Raw genomic sequence first — 17,714 nt, forward strand, 5'->3', positions numbered from 1 at the left:
GATGAGGGACTAACTCACCTTTACTACCGTGACCAGGAACTACGGTTCGAAACATGTAGGAGTGTGGCACGTTTGTGAATAAACAACTGCAAAGTCCAAGAAGTGTGCAGCGTATTCTTCATTTGTATTGAATATCCGTGAGACACTGCCCTGGTCTCCACGCTAGCACCAACTGTAAAGCGCTCCCGCTGTGACAGGACAATTAGCTCGTTTATATATATATATATATATTACCTACTGGCGGTCGCCAGTAGGTAGGTATAGTTATGACCTAGTTTCCATAGGAAATCCGCAACATTCTATTTGGAATAACTTTGGCTCCGGTGGACAAATCTTCGTGACTTTCTCCAAGAAAATGCCCTGCTCGGTTTCGTTCCTTCCCTGAAAGTTTGGGGGTGATTCGTTAAGTGGGGGCCGAGAAAAAAGGGGGTCACAAAACGTGTTTTCCCCATGCAATTTTCCATAGGGACCTTTAGCCAGGGCTACAGCCCAACGGCTGAACGGAATTAAACGAAATTTGACAGAGAGGTAGAGTTCTGTTCGCAGATTGTGCTTTTCTGTTAAATGGTATAAATCCATTCAGTAGTTTCTGAGAAAATTGCAAGTAAAATCATAGCGACATCTAGAGACAGAGTTCAGTACGCGTACTGAAATCTGTTCAATTACGAGCGCGAGCTGCTTGCTGATTGGCTGTGAACTGCCTGTCAACACTCGAAACCAGGAAGTGTTGGCGGCCATCTTGTGCCACGCTAGAACCGAGTCACAAGAAAACAGTAAAACAAAGTAATAAGTAAAGAAATAAGGGAAGGGGGTAGGGTAGAGACATGCTGACCCTCTAGGCTTGCTCAGGGGGTCGTACATGGTTGTTTAGGCTCTATTTTTTTTTTAAAGAAAAACCACGGCGTACGTGTATGGAAATACGTACAATTACGAGCAGGAGCTGCATGCAGATTGGCTGTCAATACTCCAAACAAGGAAGTGTTGGCAGCCATGTTGTTTGTCAGGAGAGCAGAGTCACAAGAAAACAGTAAAACAAAGTTGAGAAATAAGAAAACGGGGCAGGGTAGAAACATTCTGAATCTATAGTCTTGGTCAGGGGGTGGTACATGGATCTTTAGGCTCAATTTTTTTTAAATAAAAAATGGCGGGGTACTCGTGCAGTACTTGTACGCGGTGGAAAAGGTGAAAAAAAAGTAGAAGTCTGTTTTATTCATTAGGTTCCGGGGGGGCAAATTACGGGGCAATTTTTCTGCATAATGGGGGCTTGTAAGGTGCCCCGAGCACGGGGGAACGGCACTCCTCTGGTTTTATTTTGAAGTATGCTGGGGGGTTACGGTTCTACTCCACGCAGTCTCGGTGAGCGGCACCCCTGGGGTCTTTTTAAAAAAAATATATGTTTTGAGCTCTCTCTCTCTCTCTCTCCCCGTACACGTCGCGGAGAACACCACATTTTGGGGCAGTGATATGTAAAATGACCTTCCAGCTCCTGGTACCTGCATTGTCTGGAGTTTTTTATTAATGTTGGGAGGGTGGGCTTGATAATACGTCCTTGTAAATTCCCATAGAAGCCTATGTTCTGGTCTTAACATGGGCTTCTATGGGAAATAACATGCCCGTATTATGAAGCTCATTATCGCCGTTTTATTGGCAGTTTCCTGCCAATAAAACAGCGATAATTTTAACACCGGTCCTTGATAATATGCACCTAAGTTTACTGGTTAAAAAAAGAGCAATGGGCCATATTATCAACAAAAGGCAATACATTATCGTCGCTTTTATTGGCAGGAAACTGCCGATAAAGCGGCGATAATGGGCTTGATAATATGCCCTTGTGAATAACCATAGCAGCCCAGGTTAACATCAGAACTTGGGCTGCTATGGGAATTTACAAGGGCCTATGTTTTTTTATTAATGTTGGGAGGGTGGGCTTGATTACGTCCTTGTTAATTGCCATAGAAGCCTATAGAAGCTCCTTCATTTCTATGATAGTATGTAAACCTTTCCTTTTTTTTTTTGGTGTAGCAGTTGTACTCTCTTCGCATGCTCAGCGTCGTTTCGAAGCCCACGTTTTCTTTTTCTTGAAGTTCAACAAGCAAACCTTTCTTTATATCAGTTAGTAAATCTGTCGCTTTCTTTTCCCGGTTTGTGTGTGTCATCTGCTGCTGTACTTTTGTACAGTATTAATAGTCATATTTTTTATATATTTATTTGAAAGGTAGTGCTGAGGCGCCAAACGTTGATTACGTACTCCGTCCATCGCCATTTTCGTAGTTTCTCACCGTTGTTTTTATTATATCTGTTAGTTAGAACTCAGTAGTTTTCAATCCTTGTCTTGAATATCTTACTATAGTATTTCAACATTATTTTTATTGTGGGCCGTCATACCCCTCCCCCACAAAATAAAAGAAGTGTGTCGTTTTTTTTATTAACTTTTATTAAACAATAAATATAAACGAAACTCAATTATAACTATATTAGAACTGGAAAAATAACTTAAACAATGTTATAAACAAATTGTGAAATGGATTCCAAAAGGTGTCCGATTGGTAATCTGCAAAAGAAAAAAGAAAATTAGAGTTTAGAATTATGTAGATGTGAGAAAATGAGCTGAACCATTACGGGGCATATTATCAAGAACGGCGATAAAATTATCAAAGTTTAAGAGAGAAAGAGAAATGATGTCACAGAGAGTGACAGAGAGAAAGAGAGAGAAAACAACATTAAAACTGTGTCGGAGAGTCTGGAGTGGAGATTTTTTATTGAAAAGTCAGACGTAAATTTACTAGCTCCTTGCATCACTTTACCCATGTTAAAAGTGACTCAAAAGTGACGTAATAAGGTTGTGGATCTGTTTGTCAGAGTGTTGTAAGCTATCTGTTGTCACTGCTCGGAGGTAATTATAGATTTTGCAGAGAAGCTGCTGTACAGTATGCACTCTGGGCCATATTATGAAGCCTGGGCGACGAAATTATTGCCACTTTATCAGCAGGAAAGTGTCGCTAAAGTGGCGATAATGGGTTTGATAATATGCTCTATGGAATTCCAATCGAAGCTCATGTCTGATGTCCTTCACATGTAACATGAGCTTCGATTGGAATTCCATAGAGCATATCATCAAACCCATTATCGCCACTTTAGCGGCACTTTCCTGCTGATAAAGTGGCGATAATTTAGTCGTCCAGGCTTGATAATATGGCCCTCTCTCGTTTCACAAATAAAGCTAACACTACAGTTTTACGAGTGCAGTGTACCTGGTATATTTCAGTTGTTATAGTGCCGGTTTCAAGTGGTGTCTATATGGAAGTGCCTACTGCGTTACTGACGGCTGTTATGGCTACTTATTTCGAATGCATTGCTATGATTGCATTGTATATGTAGGCTGCTGTGCTTACCTTGTATAAACAGTGCGGCCATCAGAGGTCACCACTCGATTTGAACTATGCTTCTGTACGTCAAAGTATATTCAATAAGTTGCAGAGAATTCCATTGCTGTTGCTCGATAGGCCGTCGTTGCTTCTGAACGGTGTTTGCTGAAGGAAACAAAAGGACATTTTGATTAGTCATCGTAAACTGAGTTGCGTAACTATGAAAAGTGAATTTTAATGTGGGTTCTTAATATTCCGTAGTTAAGACTGTTGCAGCTCCAGCAAAGAAAGGAAGATCAATAAGTTAATAGAGGCCTGGGACGGCACGTGACGCATAAAAAAAAATACTATCATGTACGCCCAATTAATAATAATAGAGCACGTGGCGTAGTACAGAAATACAACACAGAAATTTATGCACGCATAATTTTTAAGATTAGAGGTGTATAGGACCACGTGACTTATAAAGAAATATTTCAATTTTGTAAGTACATTTTAAAACCATTGAGGGGTAGGAAAGCCATATGAAGGATAAAAAATAGCATTATGCATATACAATTTACAGTGGAGGCTGATGTTGTGACGTATTTTCTTACCTTTGCTTCTGTCGTCTTTTGTCGTGTATTAAAAGTCTGCGGTTTCGCTGAGTCTGAGGTGTTTTCGACAGTCTGTCTGTCACCGCAGCAGAGGCAGGCAAAAGAGAGCGTGCAGGCAAAAGAGAGCGTGCTCACGTCAGTTCCTGCATTATTTGGGAACCGCGGGGGCTGACCAAACCAAGCCCAGGGCCGTCATCGGTAGCATTTTTGCGGTCTGCAGGAATGATGGCCCTGGGGAACATGCCATTGGGTAATGTATTGGTTTGCAGGCTAAATGATAACAAGCATGCTAGGTGGTAGCATGTGGGTAGTGTGGGCGGGCGTGCACCGCGCATGTGCAAGTATGAGTGTGAGCACTAGCAATTAACAACAGAGAGAAATGGGGGCGGTGTTATAATGTACGCAAAGGCAGGCCCAGAATCGGATCTACAATGAGTCAGCACTTCTAATCATTCTCCTTAGCGCGCCCTGAGCTCTGATTTGTCACTGAGAGGGTGATCGCACCATAGTTTGTACTGCTTATCATACTCAGCGTGTACCCGCGCATACGGTAGGAATATGCTTTGACGTTACGCGTCGCATTAAAGCTTCGGTGTGACGTCATGTACGGCATTCTGTATGCGAAAGGGGGCAAAGTTTCTACTTGGTTTAAAACATGTATGTATTTAATTTAAATACTAAGGGCAGACATTTGGGATAACTATGAATTTTTTTAATACTTGTAATCATTTATTACTTTTAAAAAGAATTACACAAATCACAGTAGAACATCATGCGTACTGGTGTTGAAAGAGCTGCGCTAGCGCATCATAAGCGTATACAAAGCCATGTGACTTTAAAAGGAGAGATTTGATTGGTTCATAACTTTTCCTATTGCGACTGTTAAAAGTTCCGGCCCATAATAATTATTCGACTTTGACTTTCTAAGAAGAAGCATTTGTTCTGAGAATCTTCTTAAATAGAAGGAAGAGCACCATAATAAAAGAGCAATGGAGTCATCTTCCAGCAGTTCTTCATAGGGAGATTTCATTCCTGAAGAGCCTCCAAAGAAGAGGAAAGAAGCTCTAATTTGTAAGTTTTTCACTTTTCCAGAAGGTCAACAAAAGGTTAATGCTCCAAAAGTAACTTGTAAAATTTGCGAAACAACTCTTTCAAGGGGTGATCCATGTAAAAAATATTCCTTTGGCACAGCAAATATGGTGCGACACGTGAAGAATTTGCACCCCAAGAACTTTGCTCGAGCTGCAAGACGGAGGTTGCATGAGAACCCACCTGCTTGTGCATCAAGCACATCAAATGCGGCAGCAGCATTTTCAGCAAGCAGTCCACACCCACATATTGATTCTGAATTTGCTAAAGTTAAAATTCAATGCATTTATTGCGATAAACTTTTGTGTTATGGGGAACAGTCTATAGACTTGATAAAACGCAGGATGCAGGATCATTGCTGTTCTCGACATTAGTTGTTCTTTTTTTCATTCTTTTGTTCCGCTTGGAATTTGTTGAGAAAACACAAAAAAAATACAAAACAAAAAAAAACAGTTCTTTTTAGAACTACCTTCACTGGTCAAAGAAAGAACTATATTTCTATGTTAGTGTGTAAAAGTTTGTCAGAATGAATGTGTAGTTCATAAAGGAATGAATGAATATGTTACTAGTGTATGGAGAATGTGAAAGTGCAGAACTATAAGGAACTGCTATAGCATAAATCTATAAGGTGTTTATCTATAGTATACTGTAGTATGTCCGAGGCACTTGAATGTATCATATGTACATAAATATGCTACAAGTCTATGTTTCAATTTGCGCTGCTTGTGAAAGTGCCTGGGTGAATTTGTATGTGTTAGGGGTGGATTTACAATCCCCTTGTGCCTCTTTTACACAGCCGTTGCGTCACTTTTGTGACACAGCGGTGGTGCAAAAGATGTGCCATGGTGTGTGAGATTAACAATGTGACGCATCTGGAGGGTGTATTACATTGTAAAGCGCTGCGCCAGAAGAGGCTTTCTCGTGCAGAAGGGGGTGCAGCAAGGCCACCTAAAAGTGACTGAGTGAAATGTATAACATTTTATTCAGTGAGTTTTGAGCTTTTGCTGCGTCAAAACCTTGCACATGCTTGAAGCAAAGCAGGTGTAAGGAGTGATACAGCATTGTGAGCATAGGGAATTACTGGAGCTGTGTTATACTTGCAACCAACGTCAAGCAATAATTCATCCAAAAATTACTTTTGCAATTTAGTTTTGTTATTATTTTATAATAAGAATATGAAATATAATCTAAAAGATAAAATAAAGATACATATTTATATTAAAAATATTAGAAATTAGTATAAAAAGAAAGACATAATAATTAATACATTTATAAATTATCATTTACAAAACCTATGAAATTCACTGAAAAAAACCATAGGTTTCACACACATTATAGTTAGGAATTAGCATTTGAAAAACCTTGCAAATTCATTGAAAAAAACATAGGTTTCACACGTTATAGTTAGCTGAACATTTCTCTCATACAAAACATTTGAAATTCCTCCATTATAGTTAGCTCAGCTAACTATAACTTGCGCGCCCGCAATGCACTGCTGATGACGTCACATATTACATCACTCATGACATGGTCAGTGACATCACTCATGACATCACTGATGACATCTCAAATGACATCCCTGATGACATCACTGATGACATTGTCCTTGTGGCACACCTCCTCTTACTGTAATATAACCTTTGATACACACGATCAAAAATAGAAACTAAAATTTTCAAAAAAATGGAGATAATAATTCCAGTTAGAACAACCTATTGAGTAATCCCAAAATCTACATACACATCCACTCATTCACCAACAGTTCTATAAAGTCACTCATACATGTACTGACTCATCATATGTACTCATACACCTATATATCCTGTTATACACCGACACTCATCTATAGTTACTCACACACATACTCACACATGCAAATAAACTATCAAATATCCATTTACTTGCATATACAGCTATATACCCACCACTACACTAACTTCTACAGAATCGTAGACATACTTACTCTCTTTAACAATCACTTATAGAAACACATACTTATTTATACAGGAAGTCTTAGAATCTGTCGCTCTCAGATATACTCACTTATATACATCAATACTCACTGATACTAGTTTAAAACATATGTAGTTACTCATAAAGATACTATTGAGATAGTCATTCACTCACTAACACACCCATACACACACTCATCTACCCATACAGTCCTGCACACATGCTGTCTTCAAAACACATACAAACAGTGAGTCATTAATTCATGCATCTGTGCGCTAAGTAATGCTCCCCACCAAACCGTACAAACACTCATTTTGGTACTCAAAAAAACAACTAATAACCCATATACAGACTCATGTAGCTACTCACCAACCCATGCAGCCACTTATATACAAAGTGAGACACTGATACAGATATTTAAATATTTAAAGATTACTCGCTAGTACACCTATTCACTAAGATATACTTAATAAGTCAGTTATACAATCAATTTTACAATAAAAAACATGCATTTAGACACTTATTAACCCATTTATTCTTCTATCGACCTTTAGATATACATATATAAGAAAAAATAATTTTTCAGAAATACACACATTCACTGGATGATGTAATCAGTGATGTCATCAGGGATGTCATTTGAGATGTCATCAGTGATGTCATCAGTGATGTCACTGACAATGTCATGAGTGATGTAATATGTGACGTCATCAGCAGTGCATTGCGGGCGCGCAAGTTATAGTTAGCTGAGCTAACTATAACAGAGTAATTTCAAAGGTTTTGTATGAGAGAAATGTTCAGCTAACTATAAAGTGTGAAACCTATGTTTTTTTCAATGAATTTGCAAGGTTTTTTAAATGCTAATTCCTAACTACAACATGTGTGAAACCTATGGTTTTTTCAGTGAATATATATATATATATATATATATATATATATATATATATATATATATATATATATATATATATATATATATATATATATATATATATATATATATATATATATATATATATTACCTACTGGCGATAGCCAGTAGGTATATATAGTTAGGATTTTTTCCCTATGGGATTTCTGAAAATTCTATGTCTAATAACTTTGGCGTTTGTGGACGGAATTGGCTGAAATTTTCAGGAAAATGGCGCATTTTGTTTCTGAGCAGCTCCTGGAAATTTGGGGGGGGGTTCGTCAAGGGGGGGCCGAGAAAAAAGGGGGGTCCCAAAACACGTTTTTCCCATGTTAATTTCCATAGGGCGGTTGGACTCACTTTTAGCCCGAACGGCTGAATGGATTTCCACGAAACTTGGCAAAATTGTAGGGACTGTTAGCCCGATGTGCCTTTGCTAGGTCTCAATATATGTGCTTCAGTGAATTTTGAGAAATTAACGTTTAAAACAAGATATATATCTGTAACAGCGCTCCGGGCTGCGCTCCGGTCCGCTTACTTTTCGCGTATCGGAACTTTGCGAAGCGAAGCTGATTGGCTCTCCGGTGTCTGTCAACATTCTAAACAGTCCGGCGCGGCCGCCATCTTGTCTCTCGGTAGGATCGAGAGACAAGAGGAGGCCAAAACAAAGGGGGAAATGAAGGAAAGGGGGCAAGGTAGACCCCTTCTGATCCCCTAGGATTGATGAGGGGATATTATAGAGTCACGCTGGGCCCAAAAAAAAAAAAAAAAAAATTCCGATTTTTTCGCCGTAGAGACACGTCTTGGTACGCGAACCGGGCAGCTAACCGGGAAGCTAACTGGCAGTGTAACGGGAGTCTGACGAGTAGCTGATTGGCTGTCAACATTGTAAACAGTCCGGAGCGGCCGCCATCTTGTCTCTCGGTAGGATCGAGAGACAAGAGGAGGCCAAAACAAAGGGGGAAATGAAGGAAAGGGGCAAGGTAGACCCCTTCTGACCCCCTAGGATTGATGAGGGGATATTATAGAGCCACGCTGGGCCCAAAAAAAAAAAAAAAAATCCGTTTTTTTCGCCGTAGAGACGCGTCTTGGTACGCGAACTGGGCAGCTAACCGGGCAGCTAACCGGCAGTGTAACGGGAGTCTGAGGAGAAGCTGATTGGCTGTTATCATTGTAAACAGTCTGGAGCGGCCGCCATCTTGTCTCTCTGTGGGATCGAGAGACAAGAGGTGGAAAAAAAAAAGGTGTAAATGAATGAAAGGGGTAAGGCAAACCCCTCCTGAACCCCTAGGATTGATGAGGGGGCTATTAAAGTTCCCTGGGGGGTGAAAAAAAAAATTGCGATTTTTCGCGGTAAAGGTGCTTCCTGGTACGTTAACCGGGCAGCTAACCGGCAGCGTAACGGGAGTCCGACATATTGTGTTTTTTGAACGTTTATGATATGTGCACGTGTGGATTTTGTCTAATTAAGGTTAAAAAAATATATATATATCTTTAAGCGTGTTCTGGCGCGCTTACGTTTTGGGTTTGGTTTGCGCTGCAGAGACGATACGTCACGGTTATGCGATGCATCCTGAGGCGTCTCACGGGCTACGTGATACGTCACTTAATAAAGAATATATTTTACAGCTATAGATATTAGCTTTTAAAAAACCAATGAAATTCACAGAAAAAACCATAGGTTATAGACCATATATAGTTAGGAATTTGCATTTACAAAACCTTGAAAATTCACTGAAAAAACCATAGGTTATAGACCATATATAGTTAGGGATTAGCATTTAAAAAACCTTATTTTACTCGCACAAAACCATTGAAATTCCATATATAGTTAGATGCACTAACTATATATCGCGGACCCGCAATCCACTGCTAATGATGTCACATATTACATCATTCATGACATGGTCAGTGACATCACTGATGACATCACTGATGACATCTCAAATGACATCACTGATGACATCACTGATGACATCTCAAATGACATCAATGATGACATCACTGACATCTCATTTGACATTACTGATTACATCACTGATGATATCATTTATGTGATAATACATCTTCAGACTCTAATATAACCTTAGATACACTCAGTGTAAACAGGCACTCACAGACTGTCACACATCCATGGAGTTACCCACACACCTAGTCAGTCATGCAAAGAATCAATACCACCTCCATTTCCTCAACTATACAGTTATACACACCTTACTTATTCAAACATATACTAACACATATTTACTCTCTTATACAATCCTTGATACAAGTTCACAATGATTCATACAGCCACTCTCACATTCACTGGCTCTTATGTTCAGTTATTTATATATGTCAACTCTCACATGGAGTGTGTTTTACATATGTACTTACTTTAACATGTAGAACTGAGATATCCATTCACTCACCAATATACTCATGCACACAGTCAACTGTCCATACAGCTGTTTCTACATGCACTTTTGAACCCATACACCTAGGGAATCAACTGCTCACACATCTATGCACAGAGTTATACACCTCCCAGCCACCCACACACATACTCAGTCTCCCATACAAATACTTGGGCAACCATTCAATAACCCATATAGTTAATGATATAGCTACTGATTTAAACATGCAGCAGTTTACAGAAGAACATAAATAATGATTGCCAAATTAAGACACTTTAATCACTAACCCATGCACTCAGTGAGACACATTTAATCATTCTCTCATACAGTCAGTCATGCACCTACTAAATCCTTCATCCAGACACTTATACATCCACTCATTCTTCAATATGTAAGACATATTTTAACTTTACAGAAACATACAGTCACTGGGTGTTGTCATCAGTGATGCCATCAGTGATGTCATTTGAGATGTCATCAGTGATGTCATCAGTGATGTCACTGACCATGTCATGAATGATGTAATATGTGACATCATTAGCAGTGGATTGCGGGTCCGCGATATATAGTTAGTGCATCTAACTATATATGGAATTTCAATGGTTTTGTGCGAGTAAAATAAGGTTTTTTAAATGCTAATCCCTAACTATATATGGTCTATAACCTATGGTTTTTTCAGTGAATATATATATATATATATATATATATATATATATATATATATATATATATTACCTACTGTCGGTAGCCAGTAGGTAGTTATAGTTAGGATTGTTTTCCATAGGAAATCCTCAACATTCTATTTGGAATAACTATAACTTTGGCCCTGGTGGATGAGTCTTTGCGAATTTCTCAAAGAAGATGGCTAGGTCCGCTGCACTCCTTCCCTGAAAGTTTGGGGGGGATTGGTCAAGTGGGGGCTGAGATATAAGGGGGGTCCCAAAACGTGTTTTCTCCATGTTATTTTCCATAGGACCTTTAGACTCGGCTACAGTTCGAATGGGTGAATGAATTTATAAGAAATTTGCCAAAACTGTAGAGTCTTGTTCACAGATTACGCTTTTTTTGGAATGGTGTAAATCCGTTCAGTATTTGTTGAGAAAATTAAAGTTAAAGTCAATTATATATCTATAGGCGCGCACACGTGCGCGCACCCAAGCGGCTGCGCGTGAGCGGTATTTTTTTTGGCTGCGTGACGTCTGTTAACGTTCGATTCGAAGGAAATCAGGAAGTTTTGTCCGCCATTTTGTCACTGCGAGTAAATATATTGTTCATTTCAAAGCGTTGAAACATGGAAAGGGGAGAAGGTAGAGATTGTCTTGCTGCGTAGCTTTTCTCGGGGTGTGCAGTAAGGCCCTTAAACGCAAAAAGATATAATTTTTCTCCGAAAAAAAATACGGGGTGCGCGCACCCGGTCGCGCACACCTATTTACAAGAGTGTGAAAATGGAGGTAAATCAGAAGTTTGAGTGCTTAGATATAAGGTGGCTCTGAAAAGAGCCCTTGTGTTAATTGAGTGTTTTCTGCATTTATAAGTAAGTACCGATGCAGAGCCTGATGTTGCAGAGGAAGATTCTGTTTCCCTCATTCGTGAAATGAACACCGTCTCTCCTATAGACGTCTTGCATCTGGTATCGCAAGTTGTTGTGGTAAATAGAACCCATGCTATAATCTCTGAGGAACGCAGAAACAGATTTATTTACATGTCTCCTTGCTTTCTCAAATTGTGCACAATGGTGATTGGACCAATTCCATTTCTGTCTTTGGCATATATTGGAATATACCAAGGCAAATCGAGGAAAAAGTGTCATCAATTGTCGAAAGGTGTCTTTTAGAAGCATTACCAGACCTACCCCAGTGATTGTGCCTAGATCGTTCCCACCACAGTGCACAATTATAAGGTCTGGTTCTGGGAGATGCATAAAAGTTTTCACCAATGGAATTAATTGGTGACATTTCAATCCTCTTTTGGAAATCCATGTTATGTGTACATTTGGTAAGCTGAGGTTGCAAATTCGTCTGCTTACTGCATATTTTTCACTCCAGTGAATATAACTGTGTCCTATTAGCCAGACCTTCATTTTCAAGGGATTTGTAGTCGTCCTCCGATCGGTTCTGGAAGTGGAATGGTTGTTAGAAGTTGAAATTCTAAATAAAGAAAAAGGAAGAGGCTGGGTGTGGTTAAAAAAATAAAAATGATTGGTTGATTGTAACAAGTGGAGAGTGAACAGGTTAATGTTTATGTTAAACGAAAAGTACTATTGGGTGTGAAAAAACAAGACATGTAACAGAGTTGTGGATTGGCAGGTGTTTCTGGAGGGAAAACAGTGTTCTTAGTTTGCTGTAGAACGTTGAGACATGAACTTTTGACCTCTGCCTTCAGCAAGGTGCAGAATGAGGTGTAACCATGGAAACAGCCGGAGATGGCAGTTGGTGATGGGTTCACTCTTTGGTGCCTCTGCATCTGAGTCTGTTCTCTGGTGGCTGGGGGACAACTGTTTGTTATTGTGGAGATGAAAGGGTGATAAGAAGAGAAATGCGACATAGCGTCTGGCCTGTAGAAGCGTGGGAGCAGTGATTAACTCTGAGTGAAGCGGAACTGTGTCGGTGCTTAGTAACAGTAAAAAAAAAAATGTTAACAGTGGTATAACTGTCTTTACGGTGCGCGACCTACTAAGAAAGAGTTCACGGGCCGTATTTGGCTTGCAGGTTCTAGTATCAGTAAGTGAGGTCGAGAAAAGAAAATATTCAGGACTTTATTTATGAAGGCCTTGCGCCACCGGTGCGTTACTTTTTCCCATTTTAAAAAATGAGGCACTGGCGGCGGAAGGTCTTCATAAATAAGGTCCTCAGTGACTACAGTTAAGGTTATGTGGAACCCATGAATAGTTTTTCAATATGAAATCATTTCAGTTGAGATTATGGATTAAAAGAGAAACCGTGAATATTTGAAATGTTTATTTAGAAATGTACTATTTTAAAGGCAAATCATTATGTAATATGAGTACAGAAATTGCAAAAAACACAGTAATTGGTATTGTCAGTAGTACATGGAATACAAACGCTATAGTTGAAGAAAAATGAATATAGTTTGAAAAAAACATTGTACAGTCTTATAAGGAAGTATATTATATTTTAATAAATGGAAGAAGGTTTCTGGCCTTTCAGTTTAGGAACGATATATGAAAATGCAAGTGGTTATACATCATTACTTTATGAATCAGCTGTCTAACAACACGAAATCATAATGTCCACTGTTAGTAAAGCAAATAGGTCTGTTCTTCAAAAGAAAATATGGAAAATAATGTGAAGAATATAGAAAACCAAAAGGAAATGAGGACGTCAATGGCTTGTTTGAGAGTTATTGAAGCATTGTTTAGGCAAAATAGGTAGCTTCTGCTTGTAACAGGAAATCAGTTTTATCATTTGAAATTATGTCAGCTATCCAATGGAAAAGAGTAAAGCAGTACTGATGATCTGTTATAATCGGAGCCTCTTTTACCATCAGAGGGCAGCTCGGTGGGTTTTCGATGTAGCTCGCTGTTAGGAAAGAGTTAACCGTCCATTGTGTAGGCAAAGTATGCAGCAAGTGCCTCTAACATGAAATCATTGTTATCATCTGAAAACATGTTAGCCATCCAATTGAGAAGATGAAAGGAGCATTCATGATCTGTCATTATTGGGGCGTCTTTTACCATCATAGGGCAGCTCGGTGGGTTTTCGATGTAGCTCTCTGTTAGGAAATCTTGCGCCGCTGCGAATATATTCCAATGACCCAGAACTCCTTGTATCGCTGCAAAGGCCATAAACCCTCCGTTGTAACAAAGCTGTTCATGATCAAGTAACGGATTCATGAGGTGATTGTAATTCGGTTCAGGAGGTACCAAATTGCAGAGACATAAATCCAGGGCCCACGTGAAATCACAGCTCAGGCAATGAAATACAGGCTGCACACAGGTGAAATACGAATATCGAAATGATAATCGATATGAAGTATTCAAAGTTGAGAGTGGTAAGGTGCCGTAGTATAGAAGCATTCTCTGTCGAAATAGTTCTAAGTGGCCCGGCTCGTTTGCGAAGGCAGGAGGGACATCCATTTTGAATTTCCCAAGATGGTACAGGAAACGGCGCAGCACCGCTGGTTGTATAGCAACTCCACAGAATTAGGTCGCCGGCTATGCAGTGGAGAGGAGCAGAATGACTTGATACATTTTCTAGGAGTCTAGTCACTTATATATTGCTTAGTGGTTATTAAAAAAGTAGCTTTTTTTTAACTGGAGGATGCGTTAAAAAATAAGGGAGGGATTTGAGGGAGTTGTAAAGCAAGGTCAATTTTTTTTTACATCAATGCTGTTTTCTGTGAATGTTAGCTTAGTGAAAGATATGTGTGTGAGCAGATGCAACGTTCAGTTTTAAATGTGACAATGGCGGTCTTGTTCGTGTCTTCCGATTCAAGGTCGGTATTCGCTGCCAAATACAAAGATTAAGAAACGCATGCGTGGGGTACATAGTGTGCATTCTTAAAGGAAAGCAAATGAAGGGTTATTTTTACCGCGTTAGCATTGTCGTTTAAAAAGTTATAGTGATTTCTATTATATGTGAAGAAAGTGTCACTGATGAAGACTGAAAATAAATCCTTATAAATGATACGGACTGGTGTATTTTAGAAAAGGTTTGTAACATTACATGAATTGTGGAAAAAAAATAATGTAATTGAAAGTGTATGGTTTGAAAATGAAAAGTAGAGGTTTATAGTTCATGTTTTGAAAGCAGTTCTAGAGGGTCAGATGAAAGTGTATGGTTTGAAAATGAAAAGTAGAGGTTTATAGTTCACGTTTTGAAAGCAGTTCTAGAGGGTCAGATGCATGATAGATTTATTAAAAATAGAACATGTTTTTAAATAGTATTTTGGAAAAAATATGTGCCTTTATGTACTATTTACATTATGTGCCTGTTGCGTATTCTTTGAGTTTTAGTAATCCTGTGTCTTATAAGTTTTCTAGGGGCGGTTTGAGGTTCATGGTGGGTTTGGGCAGGGAGGGTAGGTTGGGGGTTTGTAATAGGGGGTTCGGCTGGGGTGGAGTGCGGAGTTTAGTGAAAAGTGAGGGGGCGGGGAGTTACGGTGTTTGGTAATGGAGCAGAGTCAGAGGACGCCACATTTGTGTTATGGGGTGCCACGGAAATATGTATTTATTCTCAGAGGTTTATTATATTAAGGATATATATTAGCATGGTGGCTCTTGTCGTTTTGTGGTTCTGTGTATGTTTATAATGCTGGCTCTGTAGTTTTTGTTTATGGACCTTATTACGACACACAGGGGACCTACGTTGCACAGTTGGAGATCAGAGACTTAGGAAATAAAACTTTATAATTGTAAGGGCTGTAAGCGATAGAAATCGCCCGTTCTCGGTGTAAAAAATATCACCGCTATTGGTGGTATTTTCTACGGTGTTAGTACTCGAAGGAGAATAGTAACATATATGTGAAATAAAATTATGTAATAGGCTCAGCATTTCACATTATCGCGTGAAAACAAAAGTTGCTTTTACATAGCAATAAGTCTCTTATAATTAAGGGACGGAGTGTATATAGTGCTATTTAGTACTCTGCTATGTGATTGATGTCGAATATTTCATAAGAGGAGGCTTTAAAAGTTTTTCGATAAACTGGTTTTCTAGGGAAGTGGGTGGAGTGTTCCGTGTAAATTGCAGAATAGAAACTAGTAAGAACCAATTGGAAGTGTTGTTTTAAAGTCACATGACTGCACATGCGTGTCTCTACGCGATAGGTGGGTGCGCGCACCCGGTCACGCACTATAAGAAAGCGGCGAGAAAATATCAGCTAATATGCTCTTGAAGCTTGTTTTGGTACAAAGAGTTAGTTCTGAAAAGAACTTTTTTTTTTTTTTTTTTTTAAACAAGTGTTATGATGGTTTTGATTTCTTAAAGTTGCGACAACATTTTTCAGTATGTCATACTATCCAAATAAAGTGAAGAAATGTAACTTTTCTTGGAGCATTTATGACTCTCAATTGTGTGTTTAATTAGAGTAAAGCTTTGCTCTCCGTATACAAGAAGTTCTCCACAGTTCGTGCATTTCATGTGCACGTTCGCCAGATATGGTCTCAAGTCCATCTCAGCACTCAATGGAGATACAGGTCGTCCACCGGAAGATGTGCTGATTACTTCTGATGGTAATAGCGTGGCCTCCGTTTTTCTTGTCAAAGGTGGTCGCTCATTTTCATCAGATTCGGAAGATGAATGCGGAACGGTAGCCATTGTACCGAAGTCTTCGGGAAGATGTTCGACGTTGTTGTCTCTTGAGAGTAGAAAAGAAAGTGATGGTAGTGGGTGGAGTGCTGCGTGTAAATTCCAGAATAGAAACTACCAAGAACCAATTAGAAGTGTTGTTTAGAAGTCACATGACTTCACATGGGAGTGTCAGGTCCTGTACGCGATAGAAGGGTGCGCGCACCCGGTCTCGCACTAAAATAAAGCGGCGAAAAAACATCTTATAATATGCTCTTCGAGCATGTTTTGGTGGAAAGAGTTAGTTCTGAAAAGAACTTTTTTTTTTTTTTTTTTTCTTTTGGAAACAAGTGTTTTGATGCATTTGATTTCTTAAAGTTGCTACGATATTTTTCAGTATGTCATACTATCCAAATAAAGTGAAGAAATTTAACTTTTCTTGGAGCATTTATGACTCTCAATTTTGTGTTTAATTAGAGTAAAGCTTTGCTCTCCGTATACAAGAAGTTCTCCACAGTTGTTGCATTTTATGTGCACCTTCGCCAGACATGGTTTCAAGTCCATTTCAGCACTCGATGGAGATACAGGTCGTCCACCGGAAGATGTGCTGATTACTTCTGATGGTAATAGCGTGGCCTCCGTTTTTCTTGTCAAAGGTGGTCGCTCATTTTCATCAGATTCGGAAGATGAATGCGGAACGGTAGCCATTGTACCGAAGTCTTCGGGAAGATGTTCGACGTTGATGTCTCTTGAGAGTAGAAAAGAAAGTGATGGAAGTGGGTGGAGTGCTGCGTGTAAATTCCAGAATAGAAACTACCAAGAACCAATTAGAAGTGTTGTTTAGAAGTCACATGACTTCACATGCAAGTGTCAGGTACTGTACGCGATAGGAGGGTGCGCGCACCCGGTCTCGCACTAAAATAAAGCGGCGAAAAAATATCTCATAATATGCTCTTGGAGCACGTTTTGGTAGAAAGAGTTAGTTCTGAAAATAACTTTTTTTTTTTTTTTTTGGGAAAGAAGTGTTATAATGCTTTCGATTTTTTAAAGTTGCTACTACATTTTTCAGTATGTAATAGTTTGAAAATGAAGTGAAGAAATTTATCTTTTCTTGGGGCATTTGTGACTGTCAATTTTGAGTTTAATAAGAACGAGGC

This window comes from Lissotriton vulgaris, chromosome 12, assembly GCF_964263255.1.
Source record: "Lissotriton vulgaris chromosome 12, aLisVul1.2, whole genome shotgun sequence".
NCBI lineage: Eukaryota > Metazoa > Chordata > Amphibia > Caudata > Salamandridae > Lissotriton > Lissotriton vulgaris.